At 40.3% G+C, this 5,553-nt stretch overlaps 1 long non-coding RNA gene across 1 annotated transcript; it reads left to right on the top strand.

The window, feature by feature from the left end:
- The first annotated feature begins 1,010 nt into the window (after nucleotides 1-1,010).
- Nucleotides 1,011-3,079, top strand: LOC135262015 (uncharacterized). Its single transcript, XR_010332073.1, has 2 exons — nucleotides 1,011-2,207; nucleotides 2,861-3,079. It is a non-coding gene; the product is annotated as an uncharacterized LOC135262015 (long non-coding RNA).
- The last annotated feature ends 2,474 nt before the right edge of the window (nucleotides 3,080-5,553 follow it).

The raw sequence follows: 5,553 nt of genomic DNA, 5'->3' as shown, positions 1-5,553 counted from the left end.
TAGGTACTGCGTAGCATTGTGTGACTGTTTTCATTATGTTTAAATTATATCGGTTTCATCTTAAACCTTCATAAGGGGCTCATATGCTTTACAATGCATTATATTCCTTTTTGGAGAGTTTTTGCATTTGTTTCTGGACCCTTAGCTATTTTAGACCAGTGTTAATAATTTAGACATTGTGGGTAGATTTGGAGATGCTGGGTACACTGCTTAGTTTCTGCTTCATAGATCTTTAGTAGTTCTACATATCCACCCTTAGATTTTATGAACTTGTGGTCAAGAAGTTTTTGATCCAGGACATGTATACTTTAACCTGCAATCTCCCAGTATTTCATTGCAAACTAAAAAAGGAGCAAATTCATTTTAGATTTTTTGCCTTGACCATTTCATTTGTGGCACTTTATTTCTTACAAAATTATGAATATAAAGTAATCTAAGCTAGTATTATAAATGGTACAAATGTATTGCTTCATTTAAGACATTTTTCTAGTCTCTGTGGTATTCACATCTGGAGTTATAAAGCTTTAAATAGGGTAATCCCTAAATGGGCAAGGATTTACAGGTACTCTAGCGGGGGAGTGGTTGGGGTGGAGTTAACTAGCTATTGTTCCCACTCATTATCTCCCTGTGAGAAGTGTGAAAAGTTCAAGATCTTTCAAGGGGATTTTCTCTGCTACTTGATTTTAGGAGTACCAACATTCAAATAAGCGCATCTTCAGCTATTTTCAGATTTCAATGTATGACCCATCATTTGAAAGCTTATCTGCACTTTCGTAATCTGTAAAAAACTGAAAAATGACCTTGCCCTACTTGCGGACCAAAACACCAGCACCTGTCATGTGTGTGTGTGCGCATGTGTGTGCTTGCATGAGTGTGTGTGTGCGTGTGTGTGTCTGTTTGCCTGCTTGTACTAAAATCACTTGCCCGAACTGGCTGTACTGTGGGAAAATGGAGCGGGGGGGTGGGGGGTTGGGGGCAAAGGGGGGCGGTCGTTTTCTCCGTCGCCGCCGCACCGTGGGCAAATTTGACTGGCGGCTGATTTTTGTGCCACAGCCCCTTCCCTTTGACAGCGAAATGCACAGAAGGATAACATCGCTTGGACTTTTCAAGCTTAGTAAAAGAAGACTTAGGGGAGATTTGATTGAGGCTTTTAAATTTATTAAAGGGATTAACAAAGTGAACTACAGGAAATCATTCAAGTTGAGTTCGGTGAGCAGAACGAGGGGGCATAAATGGAAACTGGCAAAGGGTAAATTTCACACAGACATTAGGAAACATTTTTTCACGCAGACAGTGGTCAATGTGTGGTATAGCTTGTCTGGACATGTAGTGGAGGCAGGAGCTATTGAACTTGAAAGCATTTGTCAGCTGTATTTTTTTCAAATGTCAATTTAAATTCATAATTGGAAATATTTGTGTAAAATTGCACGAGGTAATAATGCACAAAGCATAGGCTCTGCATCTTGTGGCCGTTGTTTGTGAACAATTTAGCAGTGGTTTGATGGTCCTAGGCCTTATCTAGGAGCTAAGCAGCACGTGAAATAACATGTCCATGCAATACGTAGATTGTTTACATATCTTCGTTTGATTATGAATTCGTTGTATTGCACTTCCCCCTTCTCCAGGTTAGCGAATCAATAGGTGTCATCGTCATCTTGATTTGATTTTGCATTCGTTTTATTTGTTATGCGTGTTTAATGTGAGCCCAACTTTGTTCACAGGAAGGTGTAGTTTACAGGGGAGTGCATCTGTGGAATCAGTGCAGGGAAGGGTTTGTTTCCCTCTGCCTTAGAGGGAGAGCACCTGCTCTGGATCTGTGGGGGACACCGGGGCAGATTCTTTTAGCCAAATTACCCACAATTTGTATTATCATTTTAAAATACAGTGCTGACATTTTGCACATTTTTATTGGTGTGGGATTTAAGTGGGAGCATCTGTATTAAACGGGTAGTAAACCAATTAAGGAATGGACTGGCTGAATAATTGCAGGGGTACTAGTCAATAGATTTTCCTCCCTCTTGTGGACAAAAAATGCACTCGCAACAGGGTAGCCTGTTGTCCGCGCACCTGCCATTAATCACCATTTAAGCGCAGAAACTCAGCTCTCGGCTATACATGCACACTAAAAATCTGAGCTGAACACGATTAAGGCAAAACTGCAACGAGGGAAAATTCTTCTGTAAACCACCTTTATTATATTCATTATGGTAAAGTATAAATCTGAGAACATTGCTGAATTAAGACACAAATTTTTTGCTCAGTCTTTAGAATTACTGACGGACATACAAGTATTATTTCTGCTTTCTAAATCTGCACGTGGGAAAGGTCATCGGAAGCAGTTAACTAGATGTTGTTCGTATATCTTTGTCGTAAAAAAGGATCAACACAGTAAAAAAAAAAAAAAAAAAAAAAAAAAAAATTAAGGTTGGAGCACTGTGGGTTAAGTCAATGTTTATAGGTGGTAGGAAAACACATATGTGGGAGTGTGGCATGCCTGAGGCTGTTGAACATGTTAATATAATATGTAAAAATACAGAAAAGAGATGTTATTGAAAGGTGTTTCAGAATTAGGACTTTTCTTTCTTCTACAGGGGAGTCCAAACATGCTTGTGTTGAAATCGTTATGTCACCATTGTATAGCAAAACGCAGATCAAAGCAGCACAGGAAAGAACATGTCTATGCATTACCATAATATGTAGATTGTTCACATATCTTTGATTATGAATTTGTTGTATTGGACTTCCCATTTCTCCAGGTTAGCGAATCAATAGGTGTCACCGTAATCTTAATTTGATTTTGTATTTGTATTATTTATTTATTTATTATGCATGTTTAAACTGAGCCCAACTTTGTTTGCAGGAAGCTGTAGTTTACGGGGGTGTGCATCAGTGGAATTGGTGCAGGGAGCTACAGGTGAAGGGTTTGCTTCCCTCTGCTGGACAAAAAATGGCATTACAGCAGAGCAAGTCGGGTTTAAAAAGTTCTGCACTCCTTCGTTATGATCAAAAAATATTTTTTGTATGAAGATTTTTAATGCTGCGCACAATTCAAAATAATAAATATCTACTGAAATTAAAACTGTTCTTATTGTGTATTTTTTATTGAGCAATGACAGCACATCTTTCAAAGATTAATGAAACTGCAGAACATACACTGAGTTCTTTTTCATTAAATGAAAATAATGTGCATTTACAAGCCCTGTCCCCAGCACACATCCACCGCACTTTATGAAAACACAGGAGATCAGTGTTCTCTGAAGTGTAGGACCGGCTAGATTAACCATCTCATTTTTAATCACGGTGGAGGAAAACCTTCAAAGGCATCATTTTAACCAACTACTTAACATCAGGCACACCTGTGACCTTTGTCTTTTGTTCTTGTGTGTTTCTGTGGTCACGTCATCTTCGATCTACTGCAGAACACTCAGAATCGCATAGGAGACATTGGACCTGAAGTAATGCGTTCGCTTACAGTCACAAAGCGAACTGGTCCTGGTTCTTTACTTTACTCATATTTCTGTAGTCTTACCTTCTGTGCACTGCTGGAACCAGAGAGAACACCAAGATGATGGTGGTGTGGTGGCACTGACATGGGGTCTGAATGCTGAGGTTGAAGGTTTGAGCCCTGTTTCTTCTATTTGCTCTCTTCCATTTTTGAGGACTCACCTTCTTGATTTCCCTGCAAGAAGGACAAGGGAGTACGTGAAACTTACGGTGGTGCAGAGGAGTGGTCCTTGTTTCACAGACAAAAGGGCTGGGGTTCAATCCCTGCTTTCCCCTTTCAGTTTGGGCAGCTTTTGTCCGTTGTGCTGTTTAAGTGCGCAAAAAAATGACTGATGCATGTGAAGGACTCTGTGGCGTAGAAGGTTAGACCGATCCTCAGGAGGTAGTGGTTGATGGTTCGATTCCCCGAGTGCTGCACCTGAGCAAAGTCGGTGAGAGTGGGAGTGTGTGACTTGACTGGAGGGGGAAAAGTAGTGTGTGGTCCTTCATCAACCCATCATGGGGTTATACTACTTCATTGGGAGGATTTTGTGCATTTAATTGTACAGGCCCGGCTCTCCATTAGTGCACTCCTACAGAGAGTCCCCTATACAACTACTCAAATGAGTTTTAGTCATTTGACTGTAGAAAGGTAGAACTATGTAAGACTGGCTGTAATAATACACTAATCTACACAAAACGTAGTGCATGGAAACAAAAACAAAAAACCAAACTCAGTTAGATGCCCACAATACTACCCAGATGAGTGCTGTGGAAAAAAAGTGATTTAATGGCGTTAATAATGGAAAAACAAACTTTCAGCAACAATAAGGTATTTTAACAATGTATTGTGTGTTCTAAACCAGTGGTCTCCAACCCTGGTCCTGGAGAGCTGCAGGGTCTGCTGGTTTTCATAGTGACTCTGCACTTCATGAATCAATTAGAGCAGTTGATTACAGAGTTAACTCAACTCACCCGGTGTCTTGGGTCTCAACTGGGTGCTGATTTTAAGGTGAGAACAAAAACCAGCAGACCCTGTAGTTCTCCAGGACCAGGGTTGACGACCACTGTCCTCAACTGTGACTATCTGTTTGTAATGTTTAATCTGTTGCAGCCCCTTTTTTTGTTTCTCTGTTAAGCCCCCCACCAGCTCCTCTCAGGGAGGCGGCAGTCATCATCTTCATCCTCTTCATCGCCAAGGCCAAACTTCATGGCAGCAGACTGGGCTGAGTGACAGCTCTTCCCCAAAATTTCCTCTGGGGTTTCCCAATCTAAACTACAACACCCTTACGACTGTATATACTGTCTCTTGAACAGATCTAAAGTGGTGGCCCTTCTAACTGTCATTTTAATAATTTGCACTAAGATTCCAACATACACTACATGGCCAAAAGTATGTGGACACCCCTTCTAATGAGTGGGCTTGGCTATTAAGCCACACACATTGCTAACAGATAAAACCAAGCATACAGCCAAGCAATCTCCATGGACAAACATTGGCAGCAGAATGGGTGGTACTGAAAGTTATTTATTTGCATTATTTTCAATGATTTCCGCCCATGGAATGTGACAGATGTGAAAATAAAATTAGAAATAGTATAGATGTTGTCCTTCAATTACCCTGTATCTAAGGTGTTTGACTAGCACTGCCTCAATAAAATAGATAAAATAAGTGATTGAAATGAATCCCTGGTCTGAGTAGTCTTCTTTATGCTCAACTTTGATCCACTCCTATCACACCCAGTGCCTAATGACTGTTTGTATGCATTTTATATTGTTGTGTGTCACTTTGTCACTTGCATGCATTCGCAAGTTTCTGCTTCTTCTTGTCAGTTTTCGGTAGTGTAGACGCAACTAGGCGTATTACTGCCCTCCACAGGATAGAAATTTAACAATTGCAGCTCAGGTCCTAGGCCCTATGTGAAAATAAAATTAGAAATAGTATAGATTTGTCCTTCAATTCCCCTGTATCTAAGGTTTTTGATAGCACTGCCTCAAAAAAATAGATAAAATGTGATTGAAATGAATCCCTGGTCTGATAGTCTTTTTTAGCCAACTTTGTCCACTCCT

Source organism: Anguilla rostrata, chromosome 8, assembly GCF_018555375.3.
Source record: "Anguilla rostrata isolate EN2019 chromosome 8, ASM1855537v3, whole genome shotgun sequence".
NCBI classification, from domain to species: domain Eukaryota; kingdom Metazoa; phylum Chordata; class Actinopteri; order Anguilliformes; family Anguillidae; genus Anguilla; species Anguilla rostrata.
Note: the sequence above shows the minus strand (reverse complement) of the source record. Positions and strands in the feature narration are given on the sequence as shown.